The 27,417-nt window shown below is 36.5% G+C and overlaps 1 protein-coding gene across 4 annotated transcripts in view; it reads right to left on the bottom strand.

The window, feature by feature from the left end:
- LOC126336898 (dynein regulatory complex protein 1) overlaps positions 1-27,417 on the bottom strand; it is a 380,293-nt gene that overhangs the window by 234,151 nt on the left and 118,725 nt on the right. The gene's annotated exons all lie outside the window — the stretch shown is intronic.

Genomic DNA, 27,417 nt, shown 5'->3' with positions numbered 1-27,417 from the left:
AAAGTACTTCCAAGTTTTCTTATGGTTACAGAGGAGTAATACCAGGTCAAGTTTGTTCCTAGTACTACACTTATGGCACATTCATACAGTTGGCATCTACAATGGTTCTCCTCGATATGCAAAATAATCTATAATGAGGACAGAGTCATATTCTTTAGAAATCTGAAGCTAGGTCTGCAAAGAGCTCTGACTGCCTTTTTTTTAATTTAAAAATATTAGTGGCATTCTTTGGTGGCCCTTCAGAATGGCACCATATGCTATATGACTCTGTGTTAAGGCACAAGAAATAATTCTCAGCACTGGCATACTATCATAACGGCACAGTTTTCTCTGGAAAAATACACCTTCACAAATTTTACATATCCTTGTTGGGTACAGAAGGTGTTTGCACTTTATTATACTTTGTATTATCCACAGTCTGATCTGATTCAAATTTCGGAATTTGCATTCACTCTAATGTTATAAAGACAGCCATACTATCACAAAATAAGCAGCTGCATGTAGTTGGTCTTATTATGTTATTTGGCAGGTCATTACCATAAATTACAATAAGACAGGACCCTCTACAGAACCTTGAGGAAGGCCCACATACACCATCAAGAACTGAGACCCTATATCATTAATAACAGCTTTCTGTGTTCTAGTCCTTAATAAAAATATAGCAATGATAGGTTCAAAAATGAAAACTGGTTGGACATAGAGTGAGATCTCTGATTTGACTGAAATGCATGACTAGAAAAATAGGCTCATTCTGCATTAAACCTTTTTTATGTATAGAGTTGTGGAACTTGTGAAAAATATGGCCAAATCTGTAATTTTAAAATTCCACATGAAAGGCTTTTACTTATCTATGGATGACAAATATTAATGTATGTGCATGCATTTGTGGGTGTATGGGAGGAGTGTGAGGGAGAGAGAAGTATATGATTGCATACATAGCTATATTAATACTTGTTTTATAGATCATGAATATAACATTTCATAATCATGTAGGACATGTCACTTTAACATAGTTTTCTTTACATAAAGTAATTAATTTTTTTTAGAGTTGCTCCTTCATATCTAAAAACTCATCTATTGAGTAGAAGGAGTTGTCATTCAGAAATTCTTTTAATTTGTTTTTAAATATTGGTTGGCTGTCTGTCAGACTTTTAATGCTATTTGGTAAATCACCAAAGATTTTTGTAGCAGCATAATACACCTTTTTCTGTGCCAAAGTCAGATTTACTACAGAATATTGAAAATCATCCTTTCTTCTAGTGTTGTAGCTATGCACTTCACTGTTATTTTTGAATTGGGATTGGTTATTAATAACACATTTCATAAGTGAATATATGTACTGTGAATATCCCATGCTCCTTGAATAAATGTCTGCAAGGTGATCTTGGGTGGGCTCCATCTACTATACTAATTACATCCTTTTGTGTAATGAATACTTTTTCTCCTAATGATGAATTATCCCAAAATATGATACCATATGAAAGCAGAGAATGAAAATAGCTGTATTAAGCTAATTTACTGATATATTTGTCACAAAAATTTGCAATAACCCTAATAGCACAAGTAGTTGAACCTAGCCATTTATGGTATTATGCCATTTAATGTACAGATTTGTATATAATGTGTTTCCTCAAAATTTGATGAGAGTCCTTTTACAGAGAACAACTTAATAATTTTCTGAAAGACATTATTTACAATTTCCTCAGCTGTTGCTTGTTTTTTGGGTGTGATTACTATACTTGTATCATTTGCAAAACGGATTAACTTTGTATCTTCATAAATATAGAGTGGCAAGTCATTAATATACATTAAGAACAATAAGGGAGCCAAGACTGAACCCTGTGGAACACCATTTGATACCTTAGTTAGAGGACTCTGCTGATTTTTGCAAACTGTCTGTGCTGTTAATTTCAATCTTTTGCACCCTTCCAGTTAAATATGAATTAAACCATTTGTGCAACGTCCCACTCATACCAAAATACTTAAGATTATCTAGAAGAACTTCATGATTCACACAGTCAAAACCTTTCGCGAGATCACAAAATATGTCAATGGATGATGGTTGGTTATTCAACGCATTTAATATATGATCAGTGAAAGCATATACGGTATTTTCTGTTGAAAAGTCTATCTGAAAAGCAAAATGTCATTTTGTTAGTACTTCATTTTTACAAATATGTGATGCTACTTCTGAATACATTACTTTTTCAAGAAACTTTGGACAAAGCTGTCAGAAGAGTGAGACTGGTTGGTAGTTGTTAGCATTAGACTTATCACCTTTTTTATGCAATGGTTTACCAACAGCATATTTCAGTAAATATGGAAAAATGGCTTGTTTCAATGAGCTACTACATATGTGGCTGAGAATCCTACTTATCTGTTGGGAACAAGCTTTCAGTACTCTGTTAGAAATGTCGTCCATTCCATGTGAGCTTTTACTTTTGAGTGAATTTATTATTTTTCTAATTCCAGTAGGAGATGTAGGTTGAATTTCAATTTTATCAAATTGTGTAGGTACTACCTCTTCCATATACTGCCTTGCATTTTCTAACGAACAGCTTGATTCTATTTTCTCAACAACACTTAAAAAATGGTTAGTAATAATATTTTCTACTTCTGAGTTTTTGTTAACAAACTTTTTTGATAGAAATACAGTGTTCCTGTGCTCTCAGATGTCCCCTTTCCCTTTTAACAATATTCCAAATTGTTTTAATTTTATTATCAGATGTGCTAATCTCAGACATCATGCACATATGTCTGGACTTCTTCATAACTTTTCTTAATACAGTGCAGTAAGTAGTTTTTATAATGTTTTACTGTTTCTGGATCATTACTCTTCCTAGCTGTAAGATGCATTTGCCTTTTCTGTTTACAAGATATTTTTATCCCTTTAGTAAGCCATGGTTTATAAGATGGTACCTAACAATTATATTTCACTATTTTCTTAGGGAAAGTGTTTTCAAATATGCTCACAAAGGTATCATGAAATAGGTTAAATTTTAAATAGATACACACATGTATACTTATGCATGATAACAACCAGTTTATGTATTTTTAAGTGTGTAAGTGTATCCAATAAAGCAAATAAACTGACCAAGAACAAATAATAAAATCTTAATAAGCTTTCAGGCATATTAAGTGGTTCAAAAAGTATCATAATGTGATTAAAAACCAAGAATACTTTGTTAAATGATATTGTTGCAGGGACATGTATTCACACAAGCTGTAATAATTTTTTTTATAAAAAGAAAGGGCAAAAGAAAGATCTGTGTTCACAGGAAACTCAGTTCTGTTGTAACAAATAAATTAATGAAATACTGCAAAGATAACTTGCCCTCTGCACTATCTTTGTTTAACTATTCTGGACTGAAGTGCAAACTTGCCTGATCTCACATTTGAATGTTATATTCTCACAGTCCTGCAGTTTTATTTACTAGCATTTCATCAAATATCCTCAATTTTTACTTTCCATCATTTTGTTATATATTTCTCCTCTCTTAAAATTACAATTAGTAACATAAACACATGTATATGACTCTCTCAAGATAATTTCCAATACAGTCATTGAATCTCTTAAATTTTCATATGGGCTCACTAAACAATTTTTAACAAGTGACTTCTGGTAGCTGTGTTCTACTTACCAGTTTTCAGCAACAGTTTTGTGAGATATAAGTGTGTGACTCTTAAACATGCTTCTCACAAAGAAGAAAACAGTCCCTATCCTGCTTTATATTGTTGTGGTTTTTTTTATTTGTGACCCATGTGTCAAAGGAACATTTTTGTTTGTTTGTTTTGCATCTTAACAATTAGAGTACCAACCATATAAACCAGCTGCTTTTTGGAATGTGAAACATAACAGCTAGGACCTTTCTGTGTCTTTAAATTTTGTTACCACCACATTTTCTCTCATATTAATTAATTTAAAAGCTAGTAATACATCAATAACAATCCTGAAGATGGCCAAATATGCACAACATAAGTAATACTATACTTTGGGAACTGTGAAATGAAATAAACCTGTATTCCTGAGGCCTCAGGTAGAGACTATAATTGGTAGGCATGTTTGAAACCATACCATTTTATTTATTAATTATTTTTTCATGGTTCATGGTGTGGGTTCCTGCAGTCATGTCCTAGTTCATGAACCACGGGCAACGTATGAGTGGCCAAGTAAGTGATCCCGACAGTCGGGATACCAGTTACTTTGGAAGAAGGCTGGGCACCTCGGACATATTCTGAGTCGTGGTCACCTTTGTGCTCATACGGCAAAGACTACCAAAACCACTGGTTAGTCCCTCAACCGTTAGGGGTGAAACCCAATGAGACTTGGGGCAAGTAAGGCTAGCAACCTGCTTCCCTGGTACTTTAAATATGATGCTAGCAACAATCAGAGCAAAACGCCTCGGACCTTTGGAGGTGACGGAGTCCCACCTCTAATTGACAAACCAGGGACTCCTAAGATATGACTTGGCAAGCAAATGGTAATGAGATGGGGAACTATTAATATCAATGGAGGCTACTCAGGGAAGAAGGTAGAACTGGCAGAGGCTGCAAGTAAGATGGGGCTGGACGTAGCTGTTAGTGACATTCGGGTAAGTGGTGAGAAAGAAGAGGAAGTGGGAGAATACAAGGTCTACCTGTCAGGAGTCAAAGCAGGAATAGCGGAATGGGGTGTAGGGTGTTACATAAGGAAAGAAATGGAACCCAGCGTAGTTGCAATAAGGAATGTAAACGAACGACTGATGTGGATAGATTTGACAGTGTTACGCAAGAAAATTAGGATTGTGTCAGTATATTCGCATTGTGAAGGGACAGATCAAGATAAGATGGATAGTTTTTATGAGGCACTCAGTGATGTAGTTGTTAGAGTAAAGGACAAGGACAGTGTTCTGCTCACGGGGGATTTTAATGCCAGGATGGGAAATCGAACAGAAGGGTTTGAAAAGGTTATGGGTAAATTTGGAGAGGATATGGAGGCCCACACGAACGGGAAACAACTCCTGGATATCTGTGCCACTACGGGCTTAGTAATCACAAACTCCTTTTTTAAACATAAGAACATTCACCGGTATACTTGGGAAGGCAGGGGAACCAGATCTGCCATTGACTATATAATAGCAAACCAGGAATTCAGGAAGGCTGTGAGGGACACACACATATTCAGGGGATTCTTTGATGACACTGGTCATTATTTAATCTGCAGTGAAATTGGGATTGTGAGAGTGAAAGCGCAGGAGGTCAGGTCCATATGTAGGAGGATAAGAGTGGAGAAACTTCAGGATAAGGAAATCAGGCACAAGTACATGACAGCGATCTCAGAAAGGTACCAGTTAGTTGAATGTAGTCAATTACAGTCATTGGAAAAGGGATGGACAAGGTACAGGGACACAGTACTAGAAGTGGCTAAAGAACGTCTTGGAACAGTAGTGTGTAAAAGTAGGATGAAGCAAACAGCTTGGTGGAATGACACAGTCAAGGAGGCCTGTAAAAGGAAAAAGAAGGCGTATCAAAAATGGCTACATACTAGAACTCAGGTAGACAGAGAAAGTTATGTTGAAGAAAGAAACAAAGCCAAACAGATAATTACAGCATGCAAGAAGAAATCTTGGGAAGACTTTGGAAACAGTTTGGAGACTATGGGTCAAGCTGCTGGAAAACCATTCTGGAGTTTAATTAGTAGTCTTCGAAAGGGAGGTAAGAAGGAAATGACAAGTATTTTGGACAGGTCAGGAAAACTGCTGGTGAATCCTGTGGATGCCTTGGTCAGATGGAGGCAATATTTTGAAGAGTTGCTCAATGTAGGTGAAAATATGATTAGTAATGTTTCAGGTTTCGAGGTAGAATGGGATAGGAATAATGATGGAAATAGGATCACATTTGAGGAAGTGGAGAAAATGGTCAATAGATTGCAGTGCAATGAAGCAGCTGGGGTGGATGAAATTAAGTCGGAACTCATCAAATACAGTGGAATGGCAGGTCTTAAATGGCTACACAGGATAATTGAAATGGCCTGGGAGTCGGGACAGGTTCCATCAGCATGGACAAAAGCAGTAATCACACCAATCTTTAAACATGGAAACAGAAAAGATTGTAACAACTACGGAGGTATCTCTTTAATCAGCGTTGTGGGTAAAATCTTCTCAGATATTGTTGAAAGGAAAGTGCGAGTATTAGTTGAGGACCAATTGGATGAAAATCAGTGTGGGTTTAGGCCTCTTAGAGGTTGTCAGTACCAGATCTTTAGCTTACGGCAAATAATGGAGAAGTGATATGAGTGGAACGCGGAACTGTATCTATGCTTTATAGATCTAGAAAAGGCATATGACCAGGTTCCTAGGAGGAAGTTATTGTCTGTTCCACGAGATTATGAATAGGAGGCGAACTTTTGCAAGGAATTAAAGGTCTTTACATGGATAGTCAGGCAGCAGTTAGAGTTGACGGTAAATTGAGTTCATGGTTCAGAGTAGTTTCAGGGGTAAGACAAGGCTGCAACCTGTCTCCACTGTTGTTCATATTATTTATGGATCATATGTTGAAAACAGTAGACTGGCTGGGTGAGATTAAGAAATGTGAACACAAAATAAGCAGTCTTGCATATGCGGATGACTTAGTTGTGATGGCAGATTCGATTGAAAGTTTTCAAAGTAATATTTCAGAGCTAGATCAGAAATGTAAGGACTATGGTATGAAGATTAGCATCTCCAAAACAAAAGTAATGTCAGTGAGAAAGAAATATAAACGGATTGAGGGCCAAATAGGAGGAACAAAGTTAGAACAGGTGGGCAGTTTCAAGTACTTAGGATGCATATTCTCACAGGATGGCAACATAGTGAAAGAACTGGAAGCAAGGTGTAGCAAAGCCAATGCAGTGAGTGCTCAGCTATGATCTACTCTCTTCTGCAAGAAGGAAGTCAGTACCAATACTAAGTTACCTGTGCACCGTTCAATCTTTCGACCAACTTTGTTGTATGGGGGCGAGACCTGGGTGGATTCAGGTTACCTTATCAAAAAGGTTGAGGTTACAGATATGAAAGTAGCTAGGATGATTGCAGGCACTAGTAGATGGGAACAATGGCAGGAGGGTATCCACAATGAGGAAATCAAAGAAAAACTGGGAATGAACTCTATGGATGTAGCAGTCAGGGCGAACAGGCTTAGATGGTGGGGTCATGTTACACGCATGGGAGAAGCTAGGTTCCCCTAGAGACTCATGGGTTCAGCAGTAGAGGGTAGGAGGAGTTGGTGCAGACCAAGGAGAAGGTACCTGGATTCAGTTAAGAATGATTTTGAAGTAATAGGTTTAACATCAGAAGATGCACCAATGTTAGCACTGAATAGGGGAACATGGAGGAATTTTATAAGGGGGCTATGCTCCAGACTGAACGCTGAAAGGCATAATCAGTCTTAAATGATGATGATTATTTTTTTTATTTACATGTCAAGTTATAAGTCCAATATCATCCTGTACACTGTACTACATATGATCAAAGGACTCAATAAATAAATAAATAAATAAATAAAGTTCCATAGGTCTAAATTGAGGAGCAAATCTCCAAGGTCATGAACCATGTCAGTACATAAAATTGCAAAATAAAAGTAATAACAGATAAAAATAAATGTTTATGAACCCAAAAAAAGTCAGTCCATCAGTTTAAGTAAACACAATCAACAATGCAACAAGACTCAGCTTAATTTTTCAAGGAACTCCTAGACAGAATAGAAGGAGTGCTCCATGAGGTAACTCTTCAGTTTTGATTTGAAAGTGCATCAATTATTGCTAAGATTTTTGAATTCAAGTGGCAGCTTATTGAAAATGGATGCAGCAATATACTGCACACCTTTATGCACAATAGTTAAGGAAGTCCAATCCAAATGCAGGTTTGATTCCTGCCAAGCATTAACCATGTGAAAACTGCTTATTCTTGGGAATAAGCTAATATTCTTAACGAGAAATGACAGTAAGGAATATATCTATATTGAGAGGCCAATGTCAAAATCCCCAGACTTGTGAACAGGGATGAAGTTACCCAACTTAATGCCCGTTTCTGAGTCAAAAATATCCTTTTAGAATGTGAAGAGTTACCCCAAAATATAATACCACATGACATAAGTGAATGAAAGGAAGCAAAGTAGACTAATTTTTGTGTCAAATGATCACTAACTTCAGATACCATTCGAATAGTAAAATGAATGTGGGCTTTCCACAACAGCTTACTGTCTATCTGAATACCTAGAAATTTAGGCTGTTCAGTATCACTAATCAACGACCATACTGTGCAACTAAAATGTCAGGTTTTGTTGAATTATGTGTTAGAAACTGTAAAAACTTAGTCTTACTGTGACTTAGCATTAGTTATTTTCTACATGCCATGCACTTAGGTCTTGAACTGCACTATTTTAAACCAATCCAGTGTTGTATACAACATCCTTTACTACCAAGTTAGTGTCATCTGCAAACAGAAATATTTTAGAGTTACCCGTAATACTAGACAGCATTTCATTTACAGAAATAAGGAAAAGGAGTGGCCCCAACACATACCTGGGGCACCCCCCCCCCCTACTCCCCCACTTGACTGTACCCCTCTCAGACCCCACATCTCAGCCATTCTCAATAATGTAAATAATGACCTTTTGCCATCTGTTGCTAAAGTAAGAGGAAAAACAGTTGTGAGCTACTCCCTTATTCCATAATGATCCAACTTCTGGAGTAATTTTAGGAAATCAAAAAATATGCCAAGTGTTTGAAACCTGTTGCTTAACCCATCCAGTACCTCACAGAGAAAAGAGAATATAGCACTTTCAGTTGCTAAATGACTTCTAAAGCTGTACTGTACATTTGATAGCAAATCGTGTGGTATAAAATGATAAATTATCTTTACATACACAGCCTTATCCATAACTTTGGCAAGTATTGATGACATAGAAATAGGTCTAAAATTATCTACATTATCCTTTCCCCCTTTTTATGGAGCAGCTTTACTACTGATTACTTCAGCCATTCAGGAAACGTACCATTCCTAGAGGAAAAATTACAAATATGGCTAAATACAGGGCCAACATGTGCAGCACAGTAATTTAATAATCTGCTAGACACTCCTTCAGAACTATGAGAGTCCTTAGCCTTCAGTGATTTAACTATTGACTCATTCTCCCTCTTGTCTGTATCACCAAGGAGTATTTCAGACATCAATCTCAGAAAGGCATTTGTCAAGAAAGTTATATGATTCCCTGTAGAAATTAAATTTAGAAAATGATTGTTAAATATCATACATATATCTGATTTATCAGTAACAGAAATATTTTTACTGCTAACTGACTTTATATCGTCAACCTTCTGCTGCTTACCAGACACTTCCTTCACAGCTGACCATATGGTTTTAATTTTATCCTGTGAATTAGCTGCTCTATTTGCATATCACACACTCTTTGCCTTCCTAATAACATTTTTAAGCATCTTACAATACTGTTTGTAATGGGCTACTGTAACTTGATTGTGACTACTTCTAACATTTTGATATAATTCCTACTTTGTTCTACAAGATATCTTTATCGCACTATTGAGCCACCTGGGCTGCCTATTATTGCTAGTATCCTGTTTAGAATGTTCTCATCGAAAGCAACTCTCAAAGAGAATGAGAAACGTGTTAAGGAAAGCATTATATTTGTCATCTATGTTATCGGCGCTATTAACATCCTGCCACTTTTGTTCCTTGACAAGGTTTAGAAAACTCTCCGTTGCTGTTGGATTAACTTTCCTACATAGCTCATCATTAAATGTGACATTTGTTTGAGTGCTAAAGCCTATTAGTGTTAAAATTTGACATCATGGTCTGAAAGGTGGGGTGTATTTTTTCCTCTTCTCCTGCTGATGTATTATTTTGTAGGGTTTATGGTGAGTCTTATACCAGCAATAGCGGTAAGTTGCATCCCTGTTTGATATAACTGCGCAATATTTTGCCGACCCTAATACACTGCCAGATGAAAGTAGTATTACCTTTATCCTCTCTTCTCAGAGTAGATGTTGGGTGGTCTGAATCCTTCTGTGCCACTCCCTGTCAATCCAACTGTGGTGAATATTCCTGGAATGCTTCCACAAGTTCTCTCTACTGTGCTACTAAATAAATAGCCACATGTCTCACAAACAAGGGTTTTATTTTGCCCAACATTTTCAGTATTACTTTTAACAACACAACAAACAATTGCTATGATAATACCACTGTCTTGAGTACATTCAAAAACGTCCATAAATGTGTACTTTAGGACCTGAGAGAGTAACACAGATAAACAACTACTGCTGTTCAATTGTTCAATATGCCCTTGCTGGTGTATCATTTACTCCATGGCTCTCGGACTCAGGTACTTGCTGCACCATTGCACAAATGATTGCCAGACGACCAGTGGTTGTAACACCATTTTTGCTAGTCCCCTTCTCACCAGCTCCACCACTACTCCACATTCACTGCATACAAGAAAGGAAAACACACAGTTTCCCACTACATTTATCCTTATTCAACTTACGATACTCACAAGCATCTCTTGTCAATGGCTTTCCAATGGTGTGTTGGGATGTTTGCAAATATCCCGAAACACTACATATTCCGCCACTCAGACAAGAGGCCTCATGCTGAAGTCTCTAGTTACATACAGATTTTTGTTCATAATTATATTTTATTATCCTATTCTTACATCTTAAAGCTGCCTTTACATAATCTCTCCAACATAAATTTTTATAATCATTAATGATCACTTGTGACTATGTCCACCTCATTAATTAACTACTTTGTTCCTGTTTGGCAGATTTATTGATTTTCTTCATACTTGTAATATTATTTCTCATATCTTATAACTTTCTTTAATACTGTGGCTAGCTTTTCTAGATCATCTGAAGTATCTGACAAACGTGCATAGTAATAGAAACATATTACCTGTCATTAATATTGTTCTTAAGTTCCTTTTAATTTGTGATCCTCTCGAACTCATAACCAATTAATCATTTTCGTTTTTTTTTTTTTTTTTTTTTATTTCAGACAATTTTATGATCTATCTGCTGGATACTTGTGAGACATTTATTCTGACACACTTAAGTATCATGATATTATTCATTTTTAAATAGGTAATGCAATATTAACCTTCTTTACATAGATAGCTCATCTTTTGTTATTATACTGATTATAAATTTTCTGAGTTTCCATTGAATTGACATCTAAGTCTTCTCTTTTTAGAGAACTTAACTTCTTTAACATCCCACCATCCAAGAGTATGCATTTGTACTGCAAAGCCTTTGTGTGCAGTAATGCGGAGGTGTAAATTATCTCCACCACTGCACTCAAATTCTTTCACCTCCCTACTATAACCCATTAGGAAAACATTTTGTTATTTATTACCAATTTTACGAATAATCTATGAATTATCCTTTTAACAAAACATATTCCCCCTTCCACCTAAGACCACTTCTGCGTCTTAGTACAGTAAAATATATCTATTTCATTCAGTGTGGTAGTGCCCCATGATAATTCCTATTCTACTATGGTACAGGTCAATCCCTTTCTTGGTGCCCCTGCCTGCACAGTATAGGTCAGCCTTTCTTAGGTCCACCTGTCTGCCTTTTATTCATCATTCCTAATTAGAGTGTACACTCCACATTTCATATATATTTATGTCTTCCATTACTTTTTCTTCTACTTTCTCCAATATTACTTTGAGGTCCCCTTTTGATTTCCATGATGACTCTATTTCAGGTGTTAAGTCTTTTGCTTACTATCTTCTCCATATCTTAACTCATCTATTGACAACACTACATGTCTAAGTATTCTTAATTGCACTCTATTCTTTCTTTCATTCTCTCTTTTCTTAAAACCCAAGCTTCAGCTAGATTACCAATTCAGAAACCTACAGTTTCTACTGCCATCTTCTATTAATCCATTTATGTACCTGTACTCTATCTTTCTATTTGTCATCCTATTATTGTAGTCACATCAAATACTATTAGGTACTTGGTTGCTTGTCCTCCCTCCCCTCCTACTTTATGATGTGACTAAATAGATACAAATACACACACATACAATTTTTTTTAAGTTTATTTAGTGAATTGTTGGATTATATTTCTTTAGTTTGTCGGCATTATATAAACCTTTCTCCTGACCAGAGTGTGGGTCAGTTAAATAGTATGCTTTCAGGTGTGGACTATCCATGATCTTAATTGGTCCTGCTGTGAACAGTTTCATTACTGCTTACTCTACAATAATTGGATTCCTTCATCTGCACTAAGGAATTAGGAAAGGATTTGTTATTCCTACTCCCCGTATTTCGGTCATTCACTAAATAATTTTCATTTCTTTCATTATTTAGTGTGTCTAAACCTTCAATAAACATTAATAACTCATTCACAGTTTTTCACCCTCTGTACGATATTCCTTGCCAAGCTTGGTATGGTAGGCATCTAATGAGTACTTTTACTAAGTGCATTTCATCTGTTGGATCATCTAATTACTTCAATTTCATCAAATATAATTCTATGTACTTTTTAAATGTGCCCTATGAATTATTGTATGGAGTAGGGTCTAATAACTTTAAGATTAATTTTTCCTGAGCACTTGAAGACCAGTACTTCCTCTTAAAGCTTTGCTCAAAATCTTTCCAAGACAGAAACTCTTCTGCATTAGCATTTCCCCATTCCACCGCATTTTCCCATTAAATATCCTGATGTGGAATCTATTTTCTTTAAGTCATCCCAATTTTTAGGTAAAGATCTGACAAACCATCATAAAAAATAAATTGGGTGTACATCACTGTCTAGTCCATACTTTGGAAATTGCTTTGCTAAATTAAACCCATTTCCTGGTGGTTGCCTGGTTGAAGAGCATGTTCCGCTACAGCTGATTTTTCTATTTTTCCAAGTCGGCAAAGGTTTTTATGCTCTTTCAGCCGCGTATTTATGCTTCTTTTGGTAGTACCAATATAAACTTTACCACAGGTACATGGAATTTTATACACACCACATGTCGACAGGGGAGGGCGTTTATCCTTCACAGATTGTAGTACTTGACTTATTTTCTTTGTTGGTTTAAAGACCAGTTTTATGTCATGTTTTTTGTAAAATCTTACCGATCCGATCTGTTACTTTTTTAATAAAAGGGAGAACTATTGTATTTTTCTGTCGTTGTGGTTCATTCTTATCTTTTGGTCTTCTGTTCTTTGGATGCAAAATTCTATTTATCTCTTTACTTGAGTAGCCATTTTTTTCCAAAAGCCTGCTTCAAATGTTTCACTTCAGCATCCAAATGTTCAGGTGTACATATCCGTTCCGCTCGATCGACAAGACTTTTTATGAGACCCTTTTTTGTTGTGGATGATGATTACAGTTTTTGTGTAAATATCTGTCTGTATGTGTTGCCTTCCGAAAAACTTTATATTCCAAGCTTCTATAGGGCCGTCTCATAACTAAGACATCCAAGAAAGATATTCTGTTATCCTTTTCTATTTCCATGGTAAACTGTATTTTTGGGTGAATTTTATTTAGATAATCAAAGAAATCGTCCAAGGCCTTTCTGCCATGAGACCAAACCACAAATGTGTCATCTACGTATCGATACCAATGAGATGGTTTATTATTAGCTTTGTCTAGGGCTGATTGTTCAAATTTCTCCATGTAAAGATTGGCAATCGCAGGGCCTAATGGATTACCCATTGCTACTCCATCAAGTTGTTCATAAAATTCATTATCCCACTGAAACTGACTTGATGTTAGACAATGTCTGAAAAGAACAGTTAAATCTTCTGGAAAAATATCCACTACGAAAATCATAACTTCGTTAACAGGAATCATTGTGAATAAGGACACAATGTGAAAACGTACAAGAATATCTTCAGGGGCCAGAGTTAGTCCCTCTAGTTTTTCAATAACATGATGCGAGTCTTTTATATATGAGTCCGTCTACAACGTTAAATTACTATCCACGGTTATATAGAGAAGCTATTGAAATTTATAAACATCATGATAATTTTAATAGGAAAGAGGAGGCTATGAAACTTAGCGATATATGGACAGTGGCTCTACAAAAATGCTAACAAGTGTTATCTCTGACAAGGTGCTAATCGATAGTCAACCTTAACTTTCCTATGGATTATCACTGATCATCACGTGTCTCCTGAACCACGCCCCACTTTCTCACAATATATAAGTCGCTCTCAGACACCCGACCAGTCAGTCGGCAAGACTCAGCGGAGCAGCGCCTCTGAGGAAGTCCAGCTCAGTCCTGGATGAAACGTAAGGAGCAGAAAACTTCTTGGACCACGACCTCACATCCCAAAAAGTATATCAACAGCCATGTCACCCAGTCTTGAAAGCCTTCATTCTACAATCAGTTGTTCCTATTACAGCATTTTTTTTGTATGGATGTGATACTCTTATTTGCATCTGAAATACTAGCTCGTATCGCTTGGAATCAGGAATTCATATTATCTAAATAAGCTGTTCACTATCGGGTTGTTATTCTATGTATACTTTCTTGTAAATCAGCTATTAACACTTGTTTAACTACTTGTTGTACCTCTATTGGCACTGATTCTTGTAATTCATTTACTTTACAATTTATTTCCATTATTTTAATGTTTTGATCATTAATTTGTGGGTTAAAGTTAGTTTCTAAGTTAGCTTTAACCTCTTGTATTTTATGGTTGAGTATGTCATCGACTGATTCAGTAACTTGTTCCTTAATTGACTCAACTAATTCTAATTGTTATACTCTCTGTCCTTGCCTGTCCTCCTCTGCTTGTTCTATAATTGCACCTTCTAGTATCACCTTATCCTTCTCTGCTTGTTCTTTAATTATACCTTCCAGTATCGATCTTAACTCCTCACTTTGCATTTCCATCTTTCTCGTGATTGACATACACTATTTATTACCAATTGACAATGTAATATTGAACCCTATATTCACAGAAATTCTCTACTTTTTTTTAAATGTTCACGGCTCACCCTTCTGTGGAACTGTGAACTACATGCTGGTTGTAGAACAGCCGAAGCCGGCACAGAAGTTGAAGCCAACGTCTGCTCTCATGCTGCATGCTGTCACTGACTGGACAGTACAGCACCCCATACTCGCATAACTGCTCGCCACTCTGCATTGATAACTCCTGCCAGAATGACATCCACCGTATGTGTTATTCCATGGAAACAACTCTGTTAAGTTTTGAACTAATTCCAAGCACTCACTGCTTGTAATATGTGTGTTCTGCCGCCACTGTCTTCTTCTTGTTTTTTCTGTTTCAGATATCCAACAGTAAACTATACTTTCCATTCATTATGTGTTTACTAATCTTTCTCAGACAATTCATTCAAAAGAAGCTGTGAATTATTTTTGATTTCTTGTTACGTGGGTTATAAGGCATTGTTGTTGATTGCTGGTTGCCAGGGGCAACTTCTCTGTCTTCTATTCTTTGGAGTCAGAATTCTGACTCAGACCAATTTTCTACACTTATATGCTGGTGCATTATCCATTCATGTTTCCCAGGGTCATCACATGGGGTGTATTTTTTCCCTCTTCTCCTGCTGATGTATATTTTGTAGGGTTTGTGGTGAGTCTTATACCAGCAGTGACTGATATAATTTAGCAATATGTTGCCAACCCTAATACACTGCCAGATGAAAGTAGTATTACCTTTATCCTCTCTTCTCAGAGAAGTTGTTTGGTGGTCTGGATCCTTCTGCGCCACCTCCCTGTCGATTCAACTGTGGTGAAGATTCCTGGAATGCTTCCTCAGGTTCTCTCTACTGCACTACTAAATAAATAGTCACACTTCTCACAAACAGGGTTATATTTTGCCCAACATTTTCAGTATTTCTTTTAACAACATAACAAACAATTGCTACAGTAATACCACTGTCTTGAGTACATTCATAACGTCCATAGATGCATACTTTAGGACATGAGAGAGTAACACAGATAAACAACTACTGCTGTTCAACTGTTCATTATGCCCTTGTTGGTGCATTGTGTACTCCATGGCTCTCGGACTCAGGCACGCTGCACCATGGCACAAATGACTCCCGGATGACCAGTGGTTGTAATACCATTTTTACTGGTCCCCTTGTAGCCAGTTCCACCACTGCTCCACATTCACTGCACACAAAAAAGGAAAACACTCAGTTTCCCTTTCCCACTAGATTTATCCTTATTCAACGTACGGTACTCACAAGCATCTCTTGTCGACAGCTTTCCAGTGGTGTGTTGGGATGTTTACAAATATCCCAAAACACTACAAAGGCCATTCACTCTTTTGCTAACAGAATGCCCATCCAGTAAGGAAGAATGAATAAAAATATTGTCTACAGCTGTTCTGCTGTTTCCCTGCACCCTCAGTCTGCATCAGATCATATGAATTTATGAGCTCTACAAACATTCTTTTTCTTGCACCATCATATAAAAATACAATACACCATTTTCTTTAAAATGGAAATGCACTAGGAAAAAATTATATTTGATATTTTATAAATAATCCACTAAAATGTAATATGTATTGTTATACATACATATGTGATTATTTTCATTATGCAAGAGACTGATCTATGAGATTCATGTACTGTGTAATGTCATTTTATTTTATGATGCATACAATGTCATTTACTGTTCTGATGTATGTCAAAATTAATTGTATTTTTTTTAATTTTCAGTTTTTAACAATCATGTCACTGTAGCAAAATGTATATGAAGCCAACATCGTAACACTGTTGAGCACCCAGTTTTGCTCTAAGTTTTGTGGTGACCTCTGTGCCAATCTGATTTGTAAATATGTAATCAGTTCTTTCTTAAAGACATGAAATTGCCAACTTTGTACAGTTGTACCATGGCTTGTCTTATTGTTGGAATGACTTCAACACAGAACTGAAACTCAAAATCACTTGTGTCATGAATTAATGTGGACATTAATAACCACTAGGTCAGTCTTTGTTATACCAGGACTTCAACTTATTTCTTTTCTACAGCAACAACTCAAATCTATGAAGCAGGTAAGTTAAGTATTTGATCCCAGCTGAGACAGTAAACATTTCAAATGTTAGTCACTTTAAGGCTGACTGACACTCAGAATATAGTGAAGACCAATTGAGCCCATTAATATACATGATTTCATATTAAAAGTGGGAGAAATCACACCCCCATCATATGACAGGATCAGCAGTCTGCCAAAATTTTCACATCCTGTCAATTGGCAGATCTAGCAAACTGTTAATAGGAACATCTTAACAATCTGTTTGAGCACCTTCAACAATGTTATTCAAATAGTGGGGGTAGGCCATCTAGTCATTTGTCAAAAAACATACTAGATGCAAGGAATCCACAGCTTCCCCAATTTAACACAATCTTGCAGGGTAGTGTTGGAACTGTGCTCTTCAGTGTGAAGACTTGTTTGATGCAGACCACACATCAGCCTATCACATGTAAGTAAGACTCTTCTCTGCACAACTACTGCATCATACATCCTATTGAAACTGTTTTCTGGAGTCAATCCCTGATCTCCCTCAATAATTTTGATACTTCCTCCACACACACACCACACACACACACACACACACACACACACACACACACACACACACACACACACAGACACATTAGTAATCCAATCTTCAGCATTCTTCTGTAGCAAACTTTTCAGAAGGTTCCCTTTTCTTATTGCCCGAACTGTATTTCATTTTTGAATACAGTGCACATAAACTACACTCCAGATACTAAAATTCATATCAAATGTTAATAAGGTCATTGAGAAAATATTAGTATCCCATTAAAAGAGCAAACTGATCATTTTGGGGTACTGTAGGTGGTGTAGAACTGGTGCCAGGTGCAATGTGACCATAGATTGTTGACTTAAGTCCTGGCAATGAAGTGCTGTACAGCAGCAGATTTGTGCAATTAGTAATTCTGTGTAAGTTCGCTATTTCACAAAAGTATTAGTTGAGTATAATCTAACTGACAGTTACTGCAATTTATTGCTACTGTATAGTGGTCTGTGAACTAAACTCCAATTTCTTTCTGCGGCAATAAACACTTGCAACTATTAAAACATTTTCATCACTCAAAACTAAATATTAAATAATATTCAGTTACTAAATGTGTGAATGTAATGTTTAGCAAATAATTTTAATAGTATTTTTGCACATGAAGTTACCTTCCATGAATTATTATCACTTGCATTTATAAGGAAAATTTTATTTCAGCTGCTGAATATTTAAGCTTAAAAGATATGATACATATAAATTACATGCCACAACAGTTCCTAATTAATTCTCATTTTTAAATATTTTGTCAAAAATTTATTTCATAAATACCTAAGGTGTTATCTATCTTTGAACAAAGCTTTCTAATTGAATACTTTCAATATCACAATGGACAAGCATGCAGACTGTTGCAGAAACATCAGATATGGCACTCATTGTGAGGTATCTCAGTGATACTTTCCATAGGATGTTGTAATACAACTTATATGGTATGAAAAACAGGACAGGATGATGTTGCTGATACAGCAAAATAAAGCTTCCACATTTAAAAGAATATAAAATTTCCAAGATTGGTGATGTTTTACAAAAACTCAAAATTTATAGCAGATTTCAATGTGAAATGGTTTTACTTATTTCCACAACAAAACTCTGTCTCAAAATCAAACAGAAAATCCAAAGAAATTCTGGTCTTATGTAAAGAACATGTCATATATGAAGAACACCAGCAGCATGACAAAATCAGTAACTTAAAAGTGTGATAGCAATAATAATGTTATCAGTGAGAGTGCCATTAAAATGTAGGTACAGGTTTCTGATTATCCATCACTAAAGAAGACAAAGTTCATATTCCAGAATTCAAATCCAAACAGTTACAAAAATATATGACTTAGAAGTACATATCCCTAGTGTAAAGATGCATCTAAATCACTTAATAAAGATAAGTCTTTGGTCCAGTTGTATATCAATTGGATTCCATCAGAGTTTGCTGATACAATATCTCCGTATATAGCAACCATATACAACCATTCACTCGAAGATAGATTGGAAAGTTGCACAGGCTACACCGATACTCAAGAAAGGAAATAGCAGTAATCCACAGAATTTATGACTTGTATCACAAACACCAAGTTGAAGTAAAATTTTGGAATTTATTCTGTGTTCAAACATTATGAATTACCACAAAGAAAATGATCTATTGACATATAGCATGCTTTCAGAAAATATTGTTCTAGTGAAACACAACTGGTTTCCTTCTTCATATGGAGTAACAAGTGCTATTGGCAGGGAATCTCAAACTGATTCCATATTTCTAAACTTCCTGAGGGCATTTGACATCAGTCCTCACAACCAACTACTAATCAGATTGCATGCCTATAGAGTACCGTCTCAGATTTGTGAGTGGATTCATGTTTTCCTGGCAGAAAGCTCACAGTTCCTATTAACTGATGGAAAGTCATTGAGTAAAACAGAAGTGATATGTGGCTTTTGCAAAGAAATGTCATAGGTTCCCTGTAGTTTCTTATTTATAATAATGATTTAGAAGATAGTCAGCAGTTCTGCTAAATTGTTTGCAGATGATGTTGTCAGTTACCATCTTGTAAAGTCATCATCACAAGATCAAAACCAATTGCAAAATGTTTTGGACATATCTGTGTGGTACAAAAAATGGCAACTGATTCTACATAAATAATGAAAAGTGTAAGGTTATTCATTGTTGTTGTTGTTGTCTTCAGTCCTGGGACTGGTTTGATGCAGCTCTCCATGCTACTCTATCCTGTGCAAGCTGCTTCATCTCCCAGTACCTACTGCAACCTACATCCTTCTGAATCTGCTTAGTGTACTCATCTCTCGGTCTCCCTCTACGATTTTTACCCTCCACGCTGCCCTCCAATGCTAAATTTGTGATTCCTTGATGCCTCAAAACATGTCCTACCAACCGATCCCTTCTTCTAGTCAAGTTGTGCCACAAACTTCTCTTCTCCCTAATCCTATTCAATACCTCCTCATTAGTTACGTGATCTATCCACCTTATCTTCAGTATTCTTCTGTAGCACCACATTTCGAAAGCTTCTATTCTCTTCTTGTCCAAACTAGTTATCGTCCATGTTTCACTTCCATACATGGCTACACTCCAAACAAATACTTTCAGAAACGACTTCCTGATACATAAATCTATATTCGATGTTAACAAATTTCTCTTCTTCAGAAACGCTTTCCTTGCCATTGCCAGTCTACATTTTATATCCTCTCTACTTCGACCATCATCAGTTATTTTACTTCCTAAATAGCAAAACTCCTTTACTACTTTAAGTGTCTCATTTCCTAATCTAATTCCCTCAGCATCACCCGATTTAATTTGACTACATTCCATTATCCTTGTTTTGCTTTTGTTAATGTTCATCTTATATCCTCCTTTCAAGACACTGTCCATTCCGTTCAACTGCTCTTCCAAGTCCTTTGCCGTCTCTGACAGAATTACAATGTCATCGGCGAACCTCAAAGTTTTTACTTCGTCTCCATGAATTTTAATACCTACTCCAAATTTTTCTTTTGTTTCCTTTACTGCTTGCTCAATATACAGATTGAATAACATCGGGGAGAGGCTACAACCCTGTCTCACTCCTTTCCCAACCACTGCTTCCCTTTCATGCCCCTCGACTCTTATTACTGCCATCTGGTTTCTGTACAAATTATAAATAGCCTTTCGCTCCCTGTATTTTACCCCTGCCACCTTTAGAATTTGAAAAAGAGTATTCCAGTCAACATTGTCAAAAGCTTTCTCTAAGTCTACAAATGCTAGAAACGTAGGTTTGCCTTTTCTTAATCTTTCTTCTAAGATAAGTCGTAAGGTCAGTATTGCCTCACGTGTTCCAACATTTCGACGGAATCCAAACTGATCCTCCCCGAGGTCTGCATCTACCAGTTTTTCCATTCGTCTGTAAAGAATTCGCGTTAGTATTTTGCAGCCGTGGCTTATTAAACTGATAGTTCGGTAATTTTCACATCTGTCAGCACCTGCTTTCTTTGGGATTGGAATTATTATATTCTTCTTGAAGTCTGAGGGTATTTCGCCTGTCTCATACATCTTGCTCACCAGCTGGTAGAGTTTTGTCATGACTGGCTCTCCCAAGGCCGTCAGTAGTTCTAATGGAATGTTGTCTACTCCGGGGGCCTTGTTTCGACTCAGGTCTTTCAGTGCTCTGTCAAACTCTTCACGCAGTATCATATCTCCCATTTCGTCTTCATCTACATCCTCTTCTATTTCCATAATATTGTCCTCAAGTACATCGCCCTTGTATAAACCTTCTATATACTCCTTCCACCTTCCTGCCTTCCCTTCTTTGCTTAGAACTGGGCTGCCATCTGAGCTCTTGATATTCATACACGTGGTTCTCTTCTCTCCAAAGGTCTCTTTAATTTTCCTGTAGGCAGTATCTATCTTACCCCTAGTGAGATAAGCTTCTACATCCTTACATTTGTCCTCTAGCCATCCCTGTTTAGCCATTTTGCACTTCCTGTCGATCTTATTTTTGAGACGTTTGTATTCCTTTTTGCCTGCTTCATTTACTGCATTTTTATATTTTCTCCTTTCATCAATTAAATTCAATATTTCTTCTGTTACCCAAGGATTTCTAGCAGCCCTCGTCTTTGTACCTACTTTATCCTCTGCTGCCTTCACTACTACATCCCTCAGAGCTACCCATTCTTCTTCTACTGTATTTCTTTCCCCTACTCCTGTCAATTGTTCCCTTATGCTCTCTCTGAAACTCTGTACAACCTCTGGTTCTTTCAGTTTATCCAGGTCCCATCTCCTTAATTTCCCACATTTTTGCAGTTTCTTCAGTTTTAATCTACAGGTCATAACCAATAGATTGTGGTCAGAGTCCACATCTGCCCCTGGAAATGTCTTACAACTTAAAACCTGGTTCCTAAATCTCTGTCTTACCATTATATAATCTATTCATATGAGTACTAAAAGAAATCTATGAAATTTTGGTTACAACAGTAAATTGCACAAATATAAAAGCTTTTATTTCAGCTAAGTGCATAGGGATTACAGTTACAAACAAATTAAATTGGAATCATCACTTACCTAGATAATTTTATGTGGAAGACAAATCAATGGCTGTGTTTTATTGCCAGAACACATAGAAAACGCAAAGAGACTGCTTCACTATAATTGTCCATCCTCTTCTGGAGCACTGCAGCGTGGTATGGGATACTTGCCAGACAGAATTGATGGAGGGAAGCAAAAAAGTTTAAAAAAAGGGCAACTCTTTTTGTATTCTAAAAGGATAGGGGAAAGTGAGTCACAGATAGGGTAAGTGATGTGGGGTGGCAATCATTAAAACAGAACCATTTTTATGTGTGACAAGATCTTTCCACGGAATAAACAATCACCAACTTTATCCTCCAAATGTGAAATTCTTTGTTGCCATCCACTAACATTGGGAAAAATGATCATCATAACAAAATAAGAGAAGTCAGAGCTGGCATGGAAAGATTTAAGTGTTCTATTGTTCTTGCTTGTTGTTTGACAGTGAAATGGTACACAAAAAGTCTGCAGATTATTCAACAAACCCTCTGCCAGGCACTTAACTGTGAATAGCATAGTAGTCACATAGATGTAGAAGCATATGCGAATAATGCTGACTATTTTCTTAACAGAAGGAAAGTTTACACAACTCATCAAACATTTAGAAACCATATTTGAATTTTTGTTGTGAAAAATTTCTAGCAGCAGATATCAGAATTTGACAGTGACAGGATGTGGTTCACTGTTCTATGATTTTGCTGCTTCTGTTGACTGGGATCCCATGATTGTGATGATTTGGTTTGTTTGCTGCAAGACCAGTTTTCACATGGACACTGTGGCAATGTCTGAAGCAGCACCACAAATTAGAGAAGGGAAATCTTACTCCTGAACTGATTCAAAGAGCTAGATCCAGTCACAAAGTGAATGACTGGTGACTTGCAGAAAAGGAATGGTAGTCTTTAGATCAGGAAATCCTCTCCAGTGACATCAGTGAATGGAACGAAAATTCTGGGACAGACTGCTGCAACAGCATCCAACCTGCATGGTGAATTAATTGCTATGGAACAGACTATTCTGCAAAAAAATATGCTACATACAATATGTTATTTATGTGTTTATACTTACTATTGTGAATAGCTTTAGTCAGGCATGAAAAGAATAGAAAGCAAAGAAAAGTCAAGTCACCCTCTTAGTACACTGCATTAATGCAGAAAAAATTTCCCACTCTTTCTTTCTCCTTCTGATGTGAAAAGACTGCTTGAAAGAGCCATATCAGCCCATTCAACACTTTACCAGGAGAGATAATTCTCTGCAAATCATAAGCTCTTGGCTCCCCTACCACTTCTGACACAGCATGGCGTGGACTGCAGTTGACTCAAGAGTCACTGCACTCTTGGTTCTGTCACTGATTCAGCTCTTCCGCCAGCTGCTCACTCCTCCGTACTCTGTGTAGAGCGAGTCATAGGGTGGTTCAGAACTCACCTTGTTCTCTGTGTTCATCACTCACTCACTGATTCAGCTTACAGTGCTCTTAGCTTGTTCACTGATTCGGCTCACAGTTCAGTTCAAATCTTCAACTCACCACTCTCCATCCAAGTTCATCTAGCCATGGATATTGTTCATACGATAACAATAATAGTATGTATTTTACATTATTAAATTTCACACATGTGTTACTGCATTTACATATATACAATACAATGTGAACTTATTTTAAGTTTATGCTATTTAAAAAATGTATCTCGATAGTACGTATTTTAATTTTTCCACATTATGTATTTTTCAGAGCTGCAAGATATAAGTCACCCATGTTGTCTTCACACAGGGGAGTTTTAAATGATATATGGTACCATTTACCAAACTAGATAAAGCCATTTCTACCGTCAATAGCTTCCTGTTCTTTTGGTTCATTATCAAACCTGAAGACACATCTTAAGTTCAGTTGTTTAACAACAGCTCTGGAATGGTGTGGATCAGGAAGCCCACCAAGATCCCAAAGCAGGCAGCTGCTTTTTTAAAAGTATTAAAAAAGTATTTAAAAAAACCAAAGCATTCCCTGAGATTTTATGGAGTTCCTGAAATTCCCTGATCCCTGATTTTTCCAAGTCAAATGTAATTCGCTGAAATTTCCATATTTTCCTGAAGAATTTCCACCCTGTATAGTGGTTTAGTACAGTATACAGATTAAATTTTATGATGTTTTTGTCTCATGCTAATATATACCTTAACTTATTTGACTTCCCTGAAGAATGGGATCTACAGAACATAATGGGTGAATGAATCAATAAAAACTTTGTCAATGACAAATTGCTTCAAACCCAATAGCAAATGTCAGGAAGTGAGCTATATGCCACGGACATCTGGAGTCTGGTACTTCACAAAAAGCTACTATTCTTGACATCACAGAAACTGGACAGTAGTTCACTGGAGGCATGTAGTGTGGCCTGAATATGCACAATTCTGCCTGTTTTCAGATGACACAAGACATAGAGTGCACCAACAGCTCAATGAAGTGTTGAAAATGCATTATGTGGAACCTGTAGTTCACCCAGAGATGGTTCTGCACTGTTTTGGGTGTGTTTTTTGTACCATGACTCTGATAACAAGAGGTGCTCATATTGTTTACACAATGGCACACTATACCATCAAGCCACACGCTGTGGCAGTAGGACTTCAATGTATGCAATATGGCAAGACTTGTTCTCCATGGAGCCTCCAAAAACACGAATACCTCAATTGCCATGCTGTACCCAGAATTGTGACTCACATGAAAAGATGATTTTGTACTACTCCTTTACCTGGTGTTGCCTCTGAGGTGTGCCACTGTCTGCACACCTTTCTGTGTTGCTGTATGAGAGGCAACCATGACAATGGGCACAGTGACAGTAGTCTGTGCTCTCTGCTACTCTAGACGGAGCCACAGTGTCTGTGTGGATACTTGTCTTGCAGCAAACAAACCAATCCTGAAGTGAAAGTATAAACATGGCTAGATAAGACTGCATAGACAAATAAACAATATGTTTGTCCCCTTTGGCACTAAATGTGTGTGCCATTGAGATCCAGCTTGGTGTTTAATATGGACATCTTGAACCTAATGCTTCCATATTTACATGACAATCATTGGATCTTAATCTACACAAGCAGCAAAATCATGGAACAATGCACCATATCCTGCCACTGTTAAATTCTGGCACCTGCTGCTAAACACTTCCCATTCTTACATCAGACATAACATGACAGTTTCACAAACAACAAACATTCACATGCAATTTCCAAATGAGAGATCAGCTGTGTGATCTTTCCTTCCATTCAAAAACCAGTGTCATTCATACTTGCTTCTACAGCTACATGACTGCTACACAATTTACACTCAGTGCCTCAGGGTTCATCAAATCACCTTCACAATTATTCTTTACTGCTACATTGTTGAACAATGCACAAGAAAAATAGCAAACTTAAATCTTTAAGCTGTGATTTCTGTTATTTTATTGCAATGATCATGTAGATGGATATCAACAACAAAAATATCAGCATTCACAGGAGAAAGTTAGTGGTTGTTTAAGCTGTTAAAAGTTCTAGCCCCCATTAAAAATGCTTTCATTTTAATGAATGCCTCCCCACATCACATACCATATCTGTGACACAAAGACAAAACAAGTAACCTTTTTCAAGTTTTTGATGTCCTCCATCAGTCCTATTGAGTAAGGATGCCATACCATGCTACAATTCTCCAGAAGAGACAGTGTTTTTAGTAGACCTGTTGCATCTTCTAAGTGTTCTGTAAGCAAAACACAGCCTTTGCTTCACCTTCTGCACAACATTATCTAGGTATGAGATGATTCAAATTTATTTGTTATTCTAATCCCTAAGTATTTAGTGAATTGAAAGCTTTGAACTGCCATATATTCCTTTTAGAATTTATTTAAATGATGTCACACTTTTTATTATTTTTGTAGAGTCAATTGCCACTTTTCACACTGTGGCAATTCCACCTGCTTTATTTATCTCTTCATTTGTTGACCTTGATGTCAACGTACTGTGTTGCTATGCTGGCTGAAAAATGGGGTTTGTAATTTGAACACTGACTACTGTAAATAATTTAGCTGACAGATGCACAGTTGCATTTCACTGTCTTACTTTCACATTTCACAACCCCATCCCTCACCCCCCCCCCCCCCCCCAATGTACACATTTATATGGCCAGTGCACTATTGTTTAACTTTCCATAAGCCTCAGCAATAGTTTGCAGGTGAACATCCACATACAGCTACAATAGTTTCCTGTTGACATCTACAAGCAGTAACACCTAACCACAAAGTTCATAGTACTTGAAGAATAATCAGGTACATATGGAAACAAACAATGTCATTGTTTTTACACATGGCCTATTGGTGTAACACTTATTTCATGGTTAAGTTGATGCATTGTTGTTGTTCTAACCAACACAGGTTCCTTGCCTGAAATTCGGCCATTGACTGACTGTTTCATGACCAAAGATTGGGCCCTCATATATCGTCTCAATAATAGGTGCTGAAACTACACATTGTTCAAAGTCAAATTTACAGAAATTATAATTAACACTTAACTCATTAAATTAACTGAATACATCGAAAAATTGCGTCCTTTTAACATCTTCTTCTATTGCAAGAGTTAGGCCAAATTATTTGTTTAAATCATGACATTAGCAAGTATAGTTACACAAACAATGCTTTTGATAAAACTGTTAATTGCTTTGGAATTAATGAAGGTCTGGCTTTGTTAACATATTTTCCAATAGAGCCAAAAAATACTTTAAGAATACTATTAGTTGTTCTTCCAAATGTTTATAACTAGTACAGAATTTATATTTGTTTAAATTTATATTTGTTTATATGTCAAGAACAAAATTAAGTTATGAAACAATTACTACTTTCACCCTATAACAAAAGATACTAACTAGGAATAGTCAAAATAAATCATAAAATCTATTACATACACAAAACTAAGCACAAAATTAGATCTGGTGTTATAGTCTTTAAAACTGAGGGCCAACCTTCCTCTTTTTTGAAAATGCAGATTATATTCATGTATGTTAATGGTTAATTATTAGAAGTAAAAAAGTGAATTTAAGGAGGCAGATGGCAAAACAACATGACACAGATATCTTGTCTAAACAATTTTGCAATTGATTTTGGCCATGTGATAACTTTACAAGATGGTAACTGAGAGCCTCATTTGAAAACAATCTAGAACTACTCATACTGTCTTCTAAGTCATTATTAAAGATTATAAACAACAGGGGACCTACAACACTCCCTTGCAAAATCCTTTTTTATATGCATGGTATGTGCCAATGGATCATTTTCTTCAACATAATTCATAATGTTTGAACACAGAACTTGTTTCC

The sequence above is a fragment of the Schistocerca gregaria genome, chromosome 2 (assembly GCF_023897955.1).
Source record: "Schistocerca gregaria isolate iqSchGreg1 chromosome 2, iqSchGreg1.2, whole genome shotgun sequence".
Lineage (NCBI taxonomy): Eukaryota > Metazoa > Arthropoda > Insecta > Orthoptera > Acrididae > Schistocerca > Schistocerca gregaria.
This window is presented reverse-complemented; position numbering and strand designations above follow the sequence as displayed.